Raw genomic sequence first — 18,000 nt, 5'->3', positions numbered from 1 at the left:
TATTTTTAATAAAATGCTGAAGTGGTAGGTAGATACAAGATAAAGGTAGAAAACATAGTTTAGTGTTGTAAGAGAGCACATGTAGATGATCAGGTGTGTGCCTGTAGACTATGTGTTAATCCAAGCTAGACCAGGGCAATAAAACATCCACGTATGCAGAAGATTTCTCTCAGAACAGGGGGGTGAGGTTCTAAGCCTCACCTCTGTTGATCCCCAATTTCTCACCTGATGGCCCCCCTGCGACTGTGCCTGTCTTAGGTTGTTCCTCCCTTGAGGAATCTTACCCGTCTCTGGCTAACCAGTCATCTTCCGGGGCCATACAGGGAAATGTGAAGTTGGTAAGTGAGAGAGAAGCCTTATTGTTTGAAAAAGTTAACTTTTTACTTCTTTGCATATTTATGCCCTGTGGCTTCTATGCCCAGCATTTGTCTTGAGGTATCTTTACCACTTGGAAGAATTATGATACTCGGTAAATTTGATATGAGGCACGAATTCTATTTAAGGGTTGTAATTAGGAAGGAAGAAGAAAAGCTATAGAAGTAGCAGGCGGAAGAAAACATGGGAAGATTGATTATTTCTTTGATATATCTTCTTGTAGAGTAACTTCAGCATGTATAGGTTTTAAGCTACTACTTAAATTGCACACACACATTAACATAATAGGAGTATAGTTACATAACCAAAGCATATCTGTAATTACCAGCCATCTGCAGTGAAACCAAGAAAACCAGTTAGGCACCTTAGGCATTTGTGAAAACTTATCTATGATATGGTGGATATTGTCCAAATGAACTTGAACAGTCTGAGAGAAATCAGACAAATTAAAACAACCCATTCCTGGGGACTGTTCACATGCCATATGTTCTTTTAACAATAAATAGTTTGTAGTTGTAAGACTTTGGAGCGCTACAATTTGCACTTCTCCAAATTCTTGGTTGAGTTCCAACAGTATAGATCCAGTCCAATTTTGTTGTTTTACTGTATGCACAGGCCAGCTTAGATATCTCCTTCCTCATTCCCATGGCAGGTCCAGGAACTGGTGGGATGAGTGCATCTACAGCTGTAGCAGTGCGTGGATCTTTGTTGGGGTTTTTTGATGATCATCTTCTGGCATGAGTCTTCCAGAGGGTGCAGATGTTGGAAGTTCTTTTTCATATCGTATCTTAGTTCATTTTCGGGGTAGCCCAATTAGGCTTTGATCCTCTGTATAAACACAAACAGACCCTTTGCCTACACTTTTATATGCCCTTTATACCCTTGTGTAGAACTCGTTGGAGGTTACCACACAGGAACTGCCCTTTTTTTTTTTTTTTTTTTTTTTTTTTGCTATCACTAATCTACACTTACATGACGAATATTATGTTTACTAGGCTCTCCCCTATACCAGGTCTCCCCTATAAACCCCTTTACAGTCACTGTCCATCAGCATAGCAAAATGTTGTAGAATCACTACTTGCCTTCTCTGTGTTGTACACCCCTCCCTTTTCTCCTACCCCCCCATGCATGTTAATCTTAATACCCCCCTACTTCTCCCCCCCTTATCCCTCCCTACCCACCCATCCTCCCCAGTCCCTTTCCCTTTGGTACCTGTTAGTCCATTCTTGAGTTCTGTGATTCTGCTGCTGTTTTGTTCCTTCAGTTTTTCCTTTGTTCTTATATTCCACAGATAAGTGAAATCATTTGGTATTTCTCTTTCTCTGCTTGGCTTGTTTCACTGAGCATAATAACCTCCAGCTCCATCCATGTTGCTGCAAATGATTGGATTTGCCCTTTTCTTATAGCTGAGTAGTATTCCATTGTGTATATGTACCACATCTTCTTTATCCATTCATCTATTGATGGACATTTAGGTTGCTTCCAATTCTTGGCTATTGTAAATAGTGCTGCAATAAACATAGGGGTGCATCTGTCTTTCTCAAACTTGATTGCTGCATTCTTAGGGTAAATTCCTAGGAGTGCAATTCCTGGGTCAAATGGTAAGTCTGTTTTGAGCATTTTGATGTACCTCCATACTGCTTTCCACAATGGTTGAACTAACTTACATTCCCACCAGCAGTGTAGGAGGGTTCCCCTTTCTCCACAGCCTCGCCAACATTTGTTGTTGTTTGTCTTTTGGATGGCAGCCATCCTCACTGGTGTGAGGTGATACCTCATTGTAGTTTTAATTTGCATTTCTCTGATAATTAGCGATGTGGAGCATCTTTTCATGTGTCTGTTGGCCATCTGTATTTCTTTTTTGGAGAACTGTCTGTTCAGTTCCTCTGCCCATTTTTTAATTGGGTTATTTGTTTTTTGTTTGTTGAGGCGTGAGAGCTCCTTATATATTCTGGATGTCAAGCCTTTATCGGATGTGTCATTTTCAAATATATTCTCCCATACTGTAGGGATCCTTCTTGTTCTATTGATGGTGTCTTTTGCTGTACAGAAGCTTTTCAGCTTAATATAGTCCCACTTACTCATTTTTGCTGTTGTTTTCCTTGCCCGGGGAGATATGTTCAAGAAGAGGTCACTCATGTTTATGTCTAAGAGGTTTTCGCCTATGTTTTCTTCCAAGAGTTTAATGGTTTCATGGCTTACATTCAGGTCTTTGATCCATTTTGAGTTTACTTTTGTATATGGGGTTAGACAATGGTCCAGTTTCATTCTCCTACATGTAGCTGTCCAGTTTTGCCAGCACCACCTGTTGAAGAGACTGTCATTTCGCCATTGTATGTCCATGGCTCCTTTATCAAATATTAATTGACCATATATGTCTGGGTTAATGTCTTGATTCTCTAGTCTGTTCCATTGGTCTGTGGCTCTGCTCTTGTGCCAGTACCAAATTGTCTTGATTACTATGGCTTTATAGTAGAGCTTGAAGTTGGGGAGTGAGATCCCCCCTACTTTATTCTTCTTTCTCAGGATTGCTTTGGCTATTCGGAGTCTTTGGTGTTTCCATATGAATTTTTGAATTATTTGTTCCAGTTCATTGAAGAATGTTGCTGGTAGTTTCATAGGGATTGCATCAAATCTGTATATTGCTTTGGGCAGGATGGCCATTTTAACGATATTAATTCTTCCTAGCCACGAGCATGGGATGAGTTTCCATCTGTTAGTGTCCCCTTTAATTTCTCTTAAGAGTGACTTGTAGTTTTCAGAGTATAAGTCTTTCACTTCTTTGGTTAGGTTTATTCCTAGGTATTTTATTTTTTTTGATGCAATTGTGAATGGAGTTGTTTTCCTGATTTCTCTCTCTGTTGGTTCATTGTTAGTATATAGGAAAGCCACAGATTTCTGTGTGTTGATTTTGTATCCTGCAACTTTGCTGTATTCCGATATCAGTTCTAGTAGTTTTGGGGTGGAGTCTTTAGGGTTTTTTATGTACAGTATCATGTCATCTGCAAATAGTGACAGTTTAACTTCTTCTTTACCAATCTGGATTCCTTGTATTTCTTTATTTTGTCTGATTGCCGTGGCTAGGACCTCCAGTACTATGTTAAATAACAGTGGAGAGAGTGGGCATCCCTGTCTAGTTCCCGATCTCAGAGGAAATGCTTTCAGCTTCTCGCTGTTCAATATAATGTTGGCTGTGGGTTTATCATAGATGGCCTTTATTATGTTGAGGTACTTGCCCTCTATTCCCATTTTGCTGAGAGTTTTTAACATGAATGGATGTTGAACTTTGTCAAATGCTTTTTCAGCATCTATGGAGATGATCATGTGGTTTTTGTCTTTCTTTTTGTTGATGTGGTGGATGATGTTGATGGACTTTCGAATGTTGTACCATCCTTGCATCCCTGGAATGAATCCCACTTGGTCATGGTATATGATCCTTTTGATGTATTTTTGAATTCGGTTTGCTAATATTTTGTTGAGTATTTTTGCATCTACGTTCATCAGGGATATTGGTCTGTAGTTTTCTTTTTTGGTGGGGTCTTTGCCTGGTTTTGGTATTTGGGTGATGTTAGCTTCATAGAATGAGTTTGGGAGTATCCCCTCCTCCTCTATTTTTTGGAAAACTTTAAGGAGAATGGGTATTATGTCTTCCCTGTATGTCTGATAAAATTCCGAGGTAAATCCATCTGGCCCGGGGGTTTTGTTCTTTGGTAGTTTTTTGATTACCTCTTCAATTTCGTTGCTGGTAATTGGTCTGTTTAGATTTTCTGTTTCTTCCTGGGTCAATCTTGGAAGGTTATATTTTTCTAGGAAGTTGTCCATTTCTCCTAGGTTTCCCAGCTTGTTAGCATATAGGTTTTCATAGTATTCTCCAATAATTCTTTGCATTTCCGTGGGGTCCGTCGTGATTTTTCCTTTCTCGTTTCTGATACTGTTGATTTGTGTTGACTCTCTTTTCTTCTTAATAAGTCTGGCTAGAGGCTTATCTATTTTGTTTATTTTCTCGAAGAACCAGCTCTTGGTTTCATTGATTTTTGCTATTGTTTTATTCTTCTCAATTTTATTTATTTCTTCTCTGATCTTTATTATGTCCCTCCTTCTGCTGACCTTAGGCCTCATCTGTTCTTCTTTTTCCAATTTCGATAATTGTGACATTAGACCATTCATTTGGGATTGCTCTTCCTTTTTTAAATATGCTTGGATTGCTATATACTTTCCTCTTAAGACTGCTTTTGCTGCGTCCCACAGAAGTTGGGGCTTAGTGTTGTTGTTGTCATTTGTTTCCATATATTGCTGGATCTCCATTTTGATTTGGTCATTGATCCATTGATTATTTAGGAGCGTGTTGTTAAGCCTCCATGTGTTCGTGAGCCTCTTTGCTTTCTTTGTACAGTTTATTTCTAGTTTTATGCCTTTGTGGTCTGAAAAGTTGGTTGGTAGGATTTCAATCTTTTGGAATTTTCTGAGGCTCTTTTTGTGGCCTAGTATGTGGTCTATTCTGGAGAATGTTCCATGTGCACTTGAGAAGAATGTATATCCCGCTGCTTTTGGATGTAGAGTTCTATAGATGTCTATTAGGTCCATCTGCTCTACTGTGTTGTTCAGTGCTTCCGTGTCCTTACTTATTTTCTGCCCAGTGGATCTATCCTTTGGGGTGAGTGGTGTGTTGAAGTCTCCTAGAATGAATGCATTGCAGTCTATATCCCCCTTTAGTTCTGTTAGTATTTGTTTCACATATGCTGGTGCTCCTGTGTTGGGTGCATATATATTTAGAATGGTTATATCCTCTTGTTTGACTGAGCCCTTTATCATTATGTAGTGTCCTTCTTTATCTCTTGTTACTTTCTTTGTTTTGAAGTCTATTTTGTCTGATATTAGTACTGCAACCCCTGCTTTCTTCTCACTGTTGTTTGCTTGAAATATGTTTTTCCATCCCTTGACTTTTAGTCTGTACATGTCTTTGGGTTTGAGGTGAGTTTCTTGTAAGCAGCATATAGATGGGTCTTGCTTTTTTATCCATTCTGTTACTCTGTGTCTTTTGATTGGTGCATTCAACCCATTAACATTTAGGGTGACTATTGAAAGATATGTACTTATTGCCATTGCAGGCTTTAAATTCGTGGTTACCAAAGGTTCAAGGTTAGCCTCTTTAGTATCTTACTGCCTAACTTAGCTCGCTTATTGAGCTGTTATATACACTGTCTGGAGATTCTTTTCTTCTCTCCCTTCTTGTTCCTCCTCCTCGATTCTTCATATGTTGGGTGTTTTGTGCTGTGCTCTTTCTAGGAGTGCTCCCATCTAGAGCAGTCCCTGTAAGATGTTCTGTAGAGGTGGTTTGTGGAAAGCAAATTCCCTCAGCTTTTGTTTGTCTGGGAATTGTTTAATCCCACCGTCATATTTGAATGATAGTCGTGCTGGATACAGTATCCTTGGTTCAAGGCCCTTCTGTTTCATTGTATTAAATATATCATGCCATTCTCTTCTGGCCTGTAGGGTTTCTGTTGAGAAATCTGACGTTAGCCTGATGGGTTTCCCTTTATAGGTGACCTTTTTCTCTCTAGGTGCCTTTAACACTCTTTCCTTGTCCTTGATCTTTGCCATTTTAATTATTATGTGTCTTGGTGTTGCCCTTCTTGGATCCTTTCTGTTGGGGGTTCTGTGTATTTCTGTGGTCTGTTTGATTACTTCCTCCCCCAGTGTGGGGAAGTTTTCAGCAATTATTTCTTCTAAGATACTTTCCATCTCTTTGCCTCTCTCTTCTTCTTCTGGGACCCCTATAATACGGATATTGCTCCTTTTAGATTGGTCACACAGTTCTCTTAATATTGTTTCATTCCTGGAGATCCTTTTGTCTCTCTCTATGTCAGCTTCTATGCGTTCCTGTTCTCTGATTTCAATTCCATCAATGGCCTCTTGCATTCTGTCCATTCTGCTTATAAACCCTTCCAGAGTTTGTTTCATTTCTGCGATCTCCTTTCTGGCATCTGTGATCTCCTTCCGGACTTCATCCCATCTCTCTTGCGTATTTCTCTGCATCTCTGTCAGCATGTTTATGATTCTTATTTTGAATTCTTTTTCAGGGAGACTGGTTAGGTCTGTCTCCTTCTCTGGTGTTGTCTCTGTGATCTTTGTCTGCCTGTAGCTTTGCCTTTTCATGGTGATAGGAATAGTCTGCAGAACTGGGACGAGTGACGGCTGGAAGGACTTCCTTTCTTGTTGGTTTGTGGCCCTCCTCTCCTGGGAGAACAGCGGCCTCTAGTGGCTTGTGCTGCACAGCTGCGCGCAGACAGGGTTTCTGCTTCCTGCCCGGCTGCTATGGAGTTAATCTCCGCTGTTGCTGTGGGCGTGGCCTGGCTCGGGCAGCTACTCCAAAATGGTGGAGTCGCGTTGGAGCAGGAGCTGCTGGGAGGCTATTTATCTCCGTAAGGGGCCTCCCTGCTCCCTGCAGCCCAGGGGTTAGGGTGCCCAGAGATCCCGGATTCCCTACCTCTGGATTAAGTGGCCCGCCCTGCCCCTTTAAGACTTCCAAAAAGCACCCGCCAAAACAAAACAACGACCACAAAAAAAACAAGAAAAAAAATTTTTTTAATTAAAAAAAAAAAAAATTTTTTAATTAAAAAAAAAAAAGGTGGTCGTTCGTTTTTCTTTATTCTCCGGTGCCAGCCTCAGGCCTCTGCTCACCGGTCTTTCTGCCCTGTTTCCCTAATATTGGGGTCCCTGTCCCTTTAAGACTTCCAAAAAGCGCTCGCCAAAACAAAGCAGCAAAAAAGCAAAAAAAAAAAAAAATGGTCGCGCGCTTTTCTTATGTCCTCTGTCGCCCAGCCTCCAGTGCCTGCTCACTGTTCTTGCTGCCCTGTTTTCCCAGTATCGAGGGCCCTGCACTCTGGCCCGGATGGCTGGGGCTGGGTGTTCGGCAGCCCTGGGCTCCGTCTCCCTCCCGCTCTGCCTGCTCTTCTCCCGCCGGGAGCTGGGGGGAGGGGCGCTCGGCTCCCGCGGGGCGGGGCTTGTATCTTACCCCTTCCGCGAGGCGCTGGGTTCTCTCAGGTGTGGATGTGGTCTGGATATTGTCCTGTGTCCTCTGGTCTTTATTCTAGGAAGGGTTGTCTTTGTTATATTTTCATAGATATATGTTGTTTTGGGAGGAGATTTCCGCTGCTCTACTCATGCCGCCATCTTCCGCCCCCGCCTCTGTGGGTCTGTTCTTGTGCCAGTACCAAATTGTCTTGATTACTGTGGTTTTGTAGTAGAGCTTGATATTGGGAAGCAAGATCCTCATGCTTTATTGTTCCTTCTCAGGATTGCTTTGGCTATTTGGGGTCTTTTGTGGTTCCATATGAATTTTAGAACTATTTATTCCAGTTCATTGAAGAATGCTATTGGTATTTTGATAGGGATTGCATTGAATCTGTAATTGCTTTAGGCAGGATGGCTATTTTGACAATATTAATTCTTCCTACCCAAGAGCATGGAATGAATTTCCATATGTTAGTTTCCTCCTTAATTTCTCTTAAGAGTGTGTTGTAGTTTTCAGGGTATAGGTCTTTCACTTTCTTGGTTAGGTTTACTCCTAGGTATTTAATTCTTTTTGATGCAATTGTAAATGAAATGTTTTCCTGATTGCTCTTTCTGCTAGTTCATTGTTACCATATAGGAAAGCAACAGATATCTGTGTATTAATTTTATATCCTGCAACTTTGCTGAATTCAAATATTAGTTCTAGTAGTTTTGGAGTGGAGTCTTCAGGGTTTTTATGTACAATATCATGTCATCTGCAAATAGTGACAGTTTTACTTCTTCTTTACCAATCTGGATGCCTTGTATTTCTTTGTTTTGTCTGATTGCCATGACTAGGACCTCCAGTCTTATGTTTAATAAAGTGGAGAGAGTGGGCATCCCTGTCTTGTTCCTGATCTTAGGTGAAAAACTTTCAGCTTCTCACTGTTAGGTATGATGCTGGCTGTGGGTTTGTCATATATGGCCTTTATTATGTTGAGGTACTTGTGCTCTATACCCATTTTATTGAGAGTTTTTATCATGAATGGATGTTGAATTTTGTTGAATGCTTTTTCTGCATCTATGGAGATGAGCATGTAGTTTTTGTCCTTTTTGTTGATGTGTTGGATGATGTTGATGGATTTTTGACTGTTGTACCGTCCTTGCATCCTTGAGATGAATCCCACTTCGTCATGGTGTATGATCCTCTTTATGTATTTTTGAATTCAGTGTGCTAATATTTTGTTGAGTATTTTTGTATCTATGTTCATCAGGGATGTTGGTTTGTAATTTTCTTTTTTTGTGGTATCTTTGCCTGGTTTTGATATTAGAGTGATGCTGGCTTCATAGAATGAGTTTGGAAGTATTCACTCTTCTCCTATTTTTTGGAAAACTTTAAGGAGAATTGGTATTCTGTCTTCTCCAAATGTCTGACAAAATTCAGTGGTGAATCTATCTGTCCCAGGGGTTCTGTTCTTGGGTAGTTTTTTGATGAACAACTCAATTTTTTTGCTAGTAATTGGTCTGTTTAGACTTTCTGTTACTTCCTTGGTCAGTCTTGGAAGGTTGTATTTTTCTAGAAAGTTACCCATTTCTTCTAGATTATCCAGCATGTTAGCATATGGATTTTCATAGTATTCTCTAATAATTCTTTGTATTTCTGTCATATCCATTATGATTTTTCCTTTCTCATTTCTGATTCTGTTTATGTGTGTAGATTCTCTTTTTCTCTTAATAAGTGTGGCTAGGGTTTTATTATTTGTTTATTTTCCCATAGAACCAGCTCTTGGTTTCATTGATTTTTCCATTGTTTTCTTCTTCTCAATTTTATTTATTTCTTCTCTGATCTTCACTCCTTCTTCTGACTTTAGGCCTTATTTGTTCTTCTTTTTTCAGTTTCAATAATTGTGAGTTTAGCTATTCATTTAGGATTGTTCTTCCTTCTTCAAATAGTCCTGGATTGCTATAAACTTTCCTCTTAGAACTGCCTTTGCTGTGTCCCACAGAAGTTGGGGCATTGTGCTGTTGTTGTCATTTGTCTCCATATATTGCTTAATCTCTGTTTTAAATTGGTCATTGGTCCGTTGATTATTTAGATGCATGTTGTTAAGCCTCCATGTGTTTGTGAGTGTTTTTGTTTTCTTTGTACAATTTATTTCTAGTTTTATACCTTTGTGATCTGAGAAGTTGATTGGTAGAATTTCAAACTTTTTGAATTTTCTGAGACTCTTTTTGTGGCCAAGCATGTGGTGTATTCTGGAAAATGTTCTACGTGCACTTAAGAAGAATATGCATCCTGCTGCTTTTGGGTGTACAGACATCTACAGTATGTAGATGTCTATTAGGTCCATCTGTTCTAGTGTGTTGTTCAGTGCCTCTGTGGCCTTACTTATTTTCTGTCTGGTTGATCTGTCCTTTGGAGTGAGTGGTGTGTTGAAGTCTCCTAAAATGAATTCATTGCATTATATTTCCTCCTTTAATTTTGTTAGTGTTTGCTTCACATATGTTGGTGCTCCTGTGTTGGGTGCCTAAATATTTATAATGGTTATATCCTCTTATTGGACTGACCCGTTTATCATGTAATGACTTTCTTCTTCTTGTTTTTTGTTTTGTTTTGTTTTGTTTTGTTTTGTTTTTATTTTGGTATCATGAATCTACAATTACAGAAAGAACATTATGTTTACTAGGTTCACCCAAGTCCCCCCCACATAGCCCTTCACAGTCACTGTCCATCTGTGTAATAAGATGCTGTAAAATCACTACTTGCCTTCTCTGTGTTGCACAGCCCTCCCTGTGCCCCCCCCATGCACTATACATGCTAATCGTAATGCCCTCTTTCTTTTTCCCTGCCCTTATCCCTCCCTTCCCACCCATCATCCCCAGTACCTTTCCCTTTGGTAACTATTTGTCCATTCTTGGGTTCTGTGATTCTGCTGCTGTTTTGTTCCTTCAGTTTTCCTTTTTTCTTATACTCCACATATGAGTGAAATCATTTGGTCCTTGTCTTTCTTTGCCTGGCTTATTTCACTGAACATAATACCCTCTAGCTCCATCCATGTTGTTGCGAATGGTAGGATCTGATTTTTCTTATGGCTGCACAATATTCCATTGTGTATATGTACCACATCCTCTTTATCCATTCATCTACTGATGGACCTTTAGGTTACTTCCATATCTTGGCTATTGTAAATAGTGCAGCGATAAACATAGGGGTGCATCTGTCTTTTTCAAACTGGAGTGCTGCATTCTTAGGGTAAATTCCTAGAAGTGGAATTCCTGGGTCAAATGGTATTTCTATTTTGAGAATTCTGAGGAACCTCCATACTGCTTTCCATAATGGTTGAAATAGTTTACATTCCCTCCAGCAGTGTAGGAGGTTTCCTCTTCTCCACAACCTCGCCAACATTTGTTGTTGTTTGTCTTTTCAATGATGGCGATCCTTACTGGTGCGAGGTGATATCTCATTGTGGTTTTAATTTGCATTTCTCTAATGATTAGCAATGTTGAACATCTTTTCATGTGCCTGTTGGCCATCTCGATTTCTCCTTTAGAGAACTGTCTATTCAGCTCCTCTGCCCATTTTATAATTGGATTATTTGCTTTTATTTGTTGATGCTTGTGAGCTCTTTATATATTTTGGATGTCAAGCCTTTATCAGATCTGTCATTTTATGAATATGTTCTCCCATACTGTAGGATACCTTTTAGTTCTATTGATGGTGTCCTTTGCTGTACAGAAGCTTTTTAACTTGATATAGTCCCACTTGTTCATTTTTGCTTTAGTTTCCCTTGCCTGGAGAGATACGTTCATGAAGAAGTCACTCATGTTTATGTCCATGAGATTTTTGCCTATGTTTTTTTCTAAGACTTTTATGGTTTCCTGACTTACATTCACATCTTTGATCCATTTGGAGTTTACTTTTGTGTATGGGGTTAGACAGTGATCCAGTTTCATTCTCTTACATGTAGCTGTCCAGTTTTGCCAGCACCATCTCTTGAAGAGACTGTCATTTCCCCATTGTATGTCCATGGCTCCTTTATCATATATTAATTGGCCATATATTTTTGGGTTAATGTCTGGAGTCTCTATTCTCTTCCACTGGTCTGTGGGTCTGTTCTTGTGCCAGTACCAAATTGTCTTGATTACTGTGGCTTTGTAGTAGAGCTTGAAGTTGGGGAGTGAGATCCCCCCCACTTTAGTCTTCCTTCTCAGGATTGCTTTGGCTATTTGGGGTCTTTGATGGTTCCATATGAATTTTTGAACTATTTGTTCCAGTTCATTGAAGAATGCTTTTGGTAATTTCATAGGGATTGCATCGCATCTGTATATTGCTTTGGCACGATGTCCGTTTTGACTATATTAATTCTTCCTAGCCAGGAGCATTGGATGAGTTTCCATTTGTTAGTGACCTCTTTAATTTCTCTTAAGAGTGTCTTGTAGTTTTCAGGCTATAGGTCTTTCACTTCCTTGGTTAGGTTTATTCCTAGGTATTTTATTCTTTTTGATGCTATTGTGAATGGAATTGTTTTCCTGCTTTCTCTTTCTATTAGTTCATTGTTAGTGTATAGGAAACCTACAGATTTCTGTGTGTTAATTTTGTGTCCTGCAACTTTACTGAATTCAGATATTAGTTCTAGTAGTTTTGCAGTGGAGTCTTTAGGGTTTTTATGTACAATATCATGTCATCTGCAAATAGTGAGAGTTTGACTTCTTCTTTACCAATCTGGATTCCTTGTATTTCTTTGTGTTGTCTGATTGCCATGGCTAGGACCTCCAGTACTATGTTGAACAACAGTGGGGAGAGTGGGCATCCCTGTCTTGTTCCCTATCTCAGAGGAAAAGGTTTCAGCCTTTTGCTGTTCAGTATAATGTTAGCTGTGGGTTTATCATATATGGCCTTTATTATGTTGAGGTACTTGCCCTCTATACCCATTTTGTTGAGAGTTTTTATCATGAATGGATGTTGAATTTTGTTGAATGCTTTTTCAGCATCTATGGAGATGATCATGTGGTTTTTGTCCTTCTTTTTGTTGATGTGGTGGATGATGTTGATGGATTTTTGGATTTTGTACCATCCTTGCATCCCTGGCATGAATCCCACTTGGTCACGGTGTATGATCCTCTTGATGTAATTTTGAATTTGGTTTGCTAATATTTTGTTGAGTATTTTTGCATCTATGTTCATCAGGGATATTGGTCTGTAGTTTTCTTTTTTGGTGGGGTCTTTGCCTGGTTTTGGTATTAGGGTGATGTTGGCTTCATAGAATGATTTTGGGAGTATTCCCTCCTCTTCTATTTTTTGGAAAACTTCAAGGAGAATGGGTGTTATCTCTTCTCTGTATGTCTGATAAAATTCTGAGGGGAATCCCTCTGGCCCAGGGGTTTTCTTCCTGGGTACTTTTTGATTACCGATTCAATTTCATTGCTGTTAATTGGTCTGTTTAGATTTTCTGTTTCTTTCTGGGTCAGTCTTGGAAGGTTGTATTTTTATAGGAAGTTTTCCATTTCTCATAGGTTTTCCAGCGTGTTAGCATGTAGGTTTTCATAGTATTCTCTAATAATTCTTTTTATTTCTGTGGGGTCCATTGTGATTTTTCCTTTCTCGTTTCTGATTCTGTTGATGTGTGTTGATTCTCTTTTTCTCTTAATAAGTCTGGCTAGAGGCTTATCTATTTTGTTTATTCTCTTGAAGAACCAGCTCTTGGTTTCATTGACTTTTTCTATTGTTTTATTCTTCTCAATTTTATTTATTTTTTCTCTGGTCTTTATTATGTCCCTCCTTCTGCTGATCTTAGGCCTCATTTGTTTTTCTTTTTCCAATTTCGATAATTGTGACATTAGAGTATTCATTTGGGATTGTTCTTCCTTCTTTAAATATGCTTGGATTTCTATATACTTTCCTGTTATGACTGCTTTCGCTGGGTCCCACAGTAGTTGGGTCTTTGTGTTGTTGTTGTCATTTGTTTACATGTGTTGCTGGATCTCCATTTTAATTTGGTCATTGACCCATTGATTATTTAGGAGCATGTTTTTAAGCCTCCATGTGTTTGTGAGCCTTTTTGCTTTCTTTGTACAATTTATTCCTAGTTTTATACCTTTGTGGTCTGAAAAGTTGGTTGGTAGGATTTCAATCTTTTTGAATTTACTGAGGTTCTTTTTGTGGCCTAGTATGTGGTCTATTCTGAATAATGTTCCATGTGCACTTGAGAAGAATGTGTATCCTGTTGCTTTTGGATGTTGAGTTCTATAGATGTCTATTAGGTCCATCTGTTCTAGCGTGTTGTTCAGTGCTTCTGTGTCCTTACTTATTTTCTGTCTGGTGGATCTGTCCTTTGTAGTGAGTTGTGTGTTAAAGTCTCCTAAAATGAATGCATTGCATTCTATTTCCTCCTTTAATTCTGTTAGTATTTGTTTCACATATATTGGTGCTCCTGTATTGGGTGCATATATGTTTATAATGGTTATATCCTCTTGTTGGACTGAGCCCTTTATCATTATGTAATGTCTTTCTTTATCTCTTGTTACTTTCTTTTGAAGTCCATTTTGTCTGATACTAGTATTGCAACACCTGCTTTTTTCTGTCTGTTGTTTGCATGAAATATCTTTCTCCATCCCTTGACTTTTAAGCTGTGCATGTCTTTGGGTTTGAGGTGAGTCTCTTGTAAGCAACATAGATGGGTCTTACTTTTTTATCCATTCTATTACTCTGTGTCTTTTGATTGGTGCATTGAGTCCATTTACATTTAGGGTGATTATTGAAAGATATGTACTTATTGCCATTGCAGGCTTTAGATTTGTGGTTACCAAAGGTTCAAGGTTAGCTTGTTTACTACCTTACTGTCTGACCTCACTCGCATATTGAGCTGTTATAAACACAGTCTGATGATTATTTCTTTCCCTTCTTTTTCCTCCTCCTCCATTCTTCATATGTTGGGTGTTTTGTTCTGTGCTCTTTTTAGGAGTGCTCCCATCTTGAGCAGTTCCTCTGAGATACCCTGTAGAGGTGGTTTGTGGGAGGTAAATTCCCTCAACTTTTGCTTGTCTGGGAATTGTTAAATCCCTCCTTCATATTTAAATGATAATCGTGCTGGATACAGTATTCTTGGTTCAAGGCCCTTCTGTTTCATTGTATTAAATATATCATGCCATTCTCTTCTGGCCTGTAAGGTTTCTGTTGAGAAGTCTGATGATAGTCTGATGGGTTTTCCTTTGTAGGTGATCTTTTTTCTCTCTCTGGCTGCCTTTAAAACTATCTCCTTTTCCTTGATCTTTCTCATTTTAATTATTATGTGTCTTGGTGTTGTCCTCTTTGGATCCCATCTCTCGGGAGTTCTGTGTGCCTCCATAGTCTGAGCAAGTATTTCCTCCCCCAGTTTGGGGAAGTTCCCAGCAATTATTTCTTCAAAGACACTTTCTATCCCTTTTTCTCTCTCTTCTTCCTCTGGTACCCCTATAATATGGATATTGTTCCTTTTGGATTGGTCACACAGTTCTCTTAATATTGTTTCATTCCTGTAGATCCTTTTATCTCTCTCTATGTCAGCTTCTATGCGTTCCTGTTCTCTGGTTTCTATTCCATCAATGGCCTCTTGCATCTTATCCATTCTGCTTATAAATCCTTCCAGAGTTTGTTTCACTTCTGTAATCTCCCTCAGGATGTCTATAATCTCCCTCCGGACTTCATCCCTTTGCTCTTGCATATTTCTCTGCAGCTTTGTCAGCATGTTTATGATTTTTATTTTGAATTCTTTTTCAGGAAGACTGGTTAGGTCTGCCTCTGCAGATCCTTTCTCAGGTGTAACTATCTTGGTCTGGACCAGATTTTTTTCCTTTTCATTGTCGTAGCAGTGGCTGTAGGCAGGTTGCAGTTGTGTCAGCTGGGATAAGAACGTCCTTTCCTGCTTGCTGGTTCCCTTGCCCTTCTCCGCTGCCTGTGATGGGTACCCGCACTCCTGGAGCAGCCACCGGGTTAGTCCCCTAAGCTGCTGTGGGCGGGGTGTCCATCAGAGCATTGCGGAGCCATGCAGGGAGTGGCAGGCACACCAGGTGCGCGACTCTGCTAGCAGCAACTCTGCTGGGTAGCTGTGTGGCAGCAGCTGCCTTTGGGTCTGACCCGAGTGTCTGTGCGTTGGGCTGGGATTCCGGTTGGCTGCTGGGAGCATGTCTGCTCCCTCTGGCTCCGCTGCAGGTGCATGCGGGGCTCTTCCATGCAGGCTTCTACCGGTCTCCTCTGGCTTCACTGCCACCAGTGCCCATGAGCCGCGCCCGGGCTGTTGGGTCGTGTTGCTGCGGGCTTGCACAAGCCTCTCCTGTGGCACACGGATCTGCTTTCAGTCCCTTCTGGCGCTGCCATCCCCGGTATGCACTGCCACTCTCCTGTTGCTGGGCTGGTGTGTCGGGGTCCACACCAGTTGGAGGAACAACTGGCAGGCTGCCTAGTGCCGTGATGGGCTTCAGAGCTGCACTGTCTCCGTTTAGGTCGCCTAAGTTTCCCTGGTATTCCCAGCTGCCGGGACAACTTCGTCCAGCTATGGTATCCCTGTCTCTTTAAGACTTGCAGAAAACACTCACTTTTCTTTTTGTCTCAGGGTTGCCAGTTGCGGGGAACTGCCCACAGGTTTTGCTTTTCCGTTTCTCTAATATCCAGCACCCCGTGCACCTTGTGTCTGCATTCCAGGTGCAGATTTCTAGAGCTGGTTGTTTAGCACTCCTGTTCTTTCACTCCCTCTCCTTTCCAACTCCTTTCTTCCCACCGGGTTTTGGGGTGGCGGAGCATTTGTGTCCCACCTGGCCATGGCTTGTATCTTACCCTCTTCGTGTGATGTTGAGTTCTCACAGATGTAGATGTATCCTGGCTGTTGTATTGCATCCACCGGTGTCTCTTTTAGGAATAGTTGTATTTATTGTATTTTCATAAATATATATGTTTTGGGGAGGAGATTTCCTCTGAACTACTCACGCCGCCATCTTCCCGTGATCCCCTGTAATGTCCTTCTTTATCTCCTGTTACTTAGTTTGTTTTGCAGTCTATTTTGTGTGATACAAGTACTGCAATACCTGGCTTTTTCTCCCTATTATTTGCATGAAATACCTTTTTCCATCCCTTCACTTTTAGACTGTGTATGTCTTTGGGTTTGGGGTGAGTCTCTTGTAAGCAGCATATAGATGGGTCTTGCTTTTTTATCCATTCTCTTAGTCTATGACTTTTGATTGGTGCATTCAGTCTGTTTACATTTAGGGTGATTATGGATACATATGTACTTATTGCCATTGCAGGCTTTTGTTTCATTGTTACCAAAGGTTCAAGGGTAGCTTGTTTACTATCTAATCTTCTAAGGTTAACTCACTTATTAAGCTCTTATAAACACAGTCTGATGATTCTTTATTTCTTCCCCTTCTTATTCTTCCTCCTCCACTCTTTGTATGTTAGGTGTTTTATTCTGTAGTCTTTTGTGTTTCCCTTGACCGGTTTTGTGGATAGCTGATTTTATTTTTGCCTTTAGTTAGTATTTGGTTGGTCTGTTTTCTTTGCTGGAATTTTATTTTCTCTGGTGATATCTATTTAGTCTTAGGAGTACTTCCATCTAGAGCAGTCCCTTTAAAATACCTTGTAGAGGTGGTTTTGGGGAGACAAATTCTCGCACCTTTTGATTATCTGGAAATTGTTTAATCCCTCCTTCAAATTTTAATGATTACCTTGCTGGGTACAGTATTCTTAGTTCAAGACCCTTCTATTTCATTGCATTAAATATATCATGCCATTCTCTTCTTGCCTGTAATGTTTCTGTTAAGAAGTCTGATGATAGCTTGATGGGTTTTCCTTTGTAGGTGATCTTGTTCCTCTCTCTGACTGCCTTTAATACCCCGTCCTTGTCTTTGATTTTTGCCATTTTAATTATTATATGTCTTGGTGTTGTCCTCCTTTGGTCCCTTGTGTTGGGAGATCTGTGGGCTTCCATGATCTGAGAGACTATTTTCTTCTCCAGTTTTGTGGAAATTTTCAGGAATTATTTCTTCAAAGAACTTTCTATCCCTTTTTTTCTCTCTCTGTCTTCTGGTACTCTTATTATTCAAATATTGTTTTGTTTGGATTGTTCTCACATTTCTCTAATATTCTTTCCTTCCTAGAGATCCTTTTATCTCTCTGTGCCTGAGCTTCTCCCTCTTCCTGTTCTCTGATTTCCATTCCATTAACAGTCTCCTGCACCTCATCCAGTCTGCTCTTAAGTCCTTCCAGAGATTGTTTCATTTCTGTTATCTTCCTTCGGACTTCAATATTTCTCTGCAGCTCCATCAACCTGATTATGACTTATTTTGAATTCTTTTTCAGAAATATTGGTTATATCTATCTCACCATGCCCCATCTCTGGCATTGTTTGATTGATTTTTGACTGGACCAGGTTCTTCTGCCTTTTCATGATGATAGAAATGTTCACCAGGAGGAGGCGTGTTTGTCAGCTGGGAGAGCAAAGTCCCTTCCTGCTTGCTGGTTGCCTTGCCCTTCTCTGCTGCCTTTGACAGTTACCCACACACTGGGAGCAGTCTTTGGGTTAATTCTCTTAGCTGCCATGGGTGGGGCAGGCCTCGGGATAGCCTAGGGCACTGCGGGGGGGGGGGTCACAGACACACCGG

At 40.3% G+C, this 18,000-nt stretch overlaps 1 protein-coding gene across 1 annotated transcript in view; it reads left to right on the top strand.

Moving 5' to 3' along the window:
* The window catches only part of CPNE4 (copine 4), a 481,705-nt gene that overhangs the window by 86,920 nt on the left and 376,785 nt on the right, over positions 1–18,000 (top strand). The window lies entirely within an intron of this gene.

This window comes from Manis pentadactyla, chromosome 14 (assembly GCF_030020395.1).
Source record: "Manis pentadactyla isolate mManPen7 chromosome 14, mManPen7.hap1, whole genome shotgun sequence".
NCBI classification, from domain to species: Eukaryota; Metazoa; Chordata; class Mammalia; order Pholidota; family Manidae; genus Manis; species Manis pentadactyla.
Note: the sequence above shows the minus strand (reverse complement) of the source record. Positions and strands in the feature narration are given on the sequence as shown.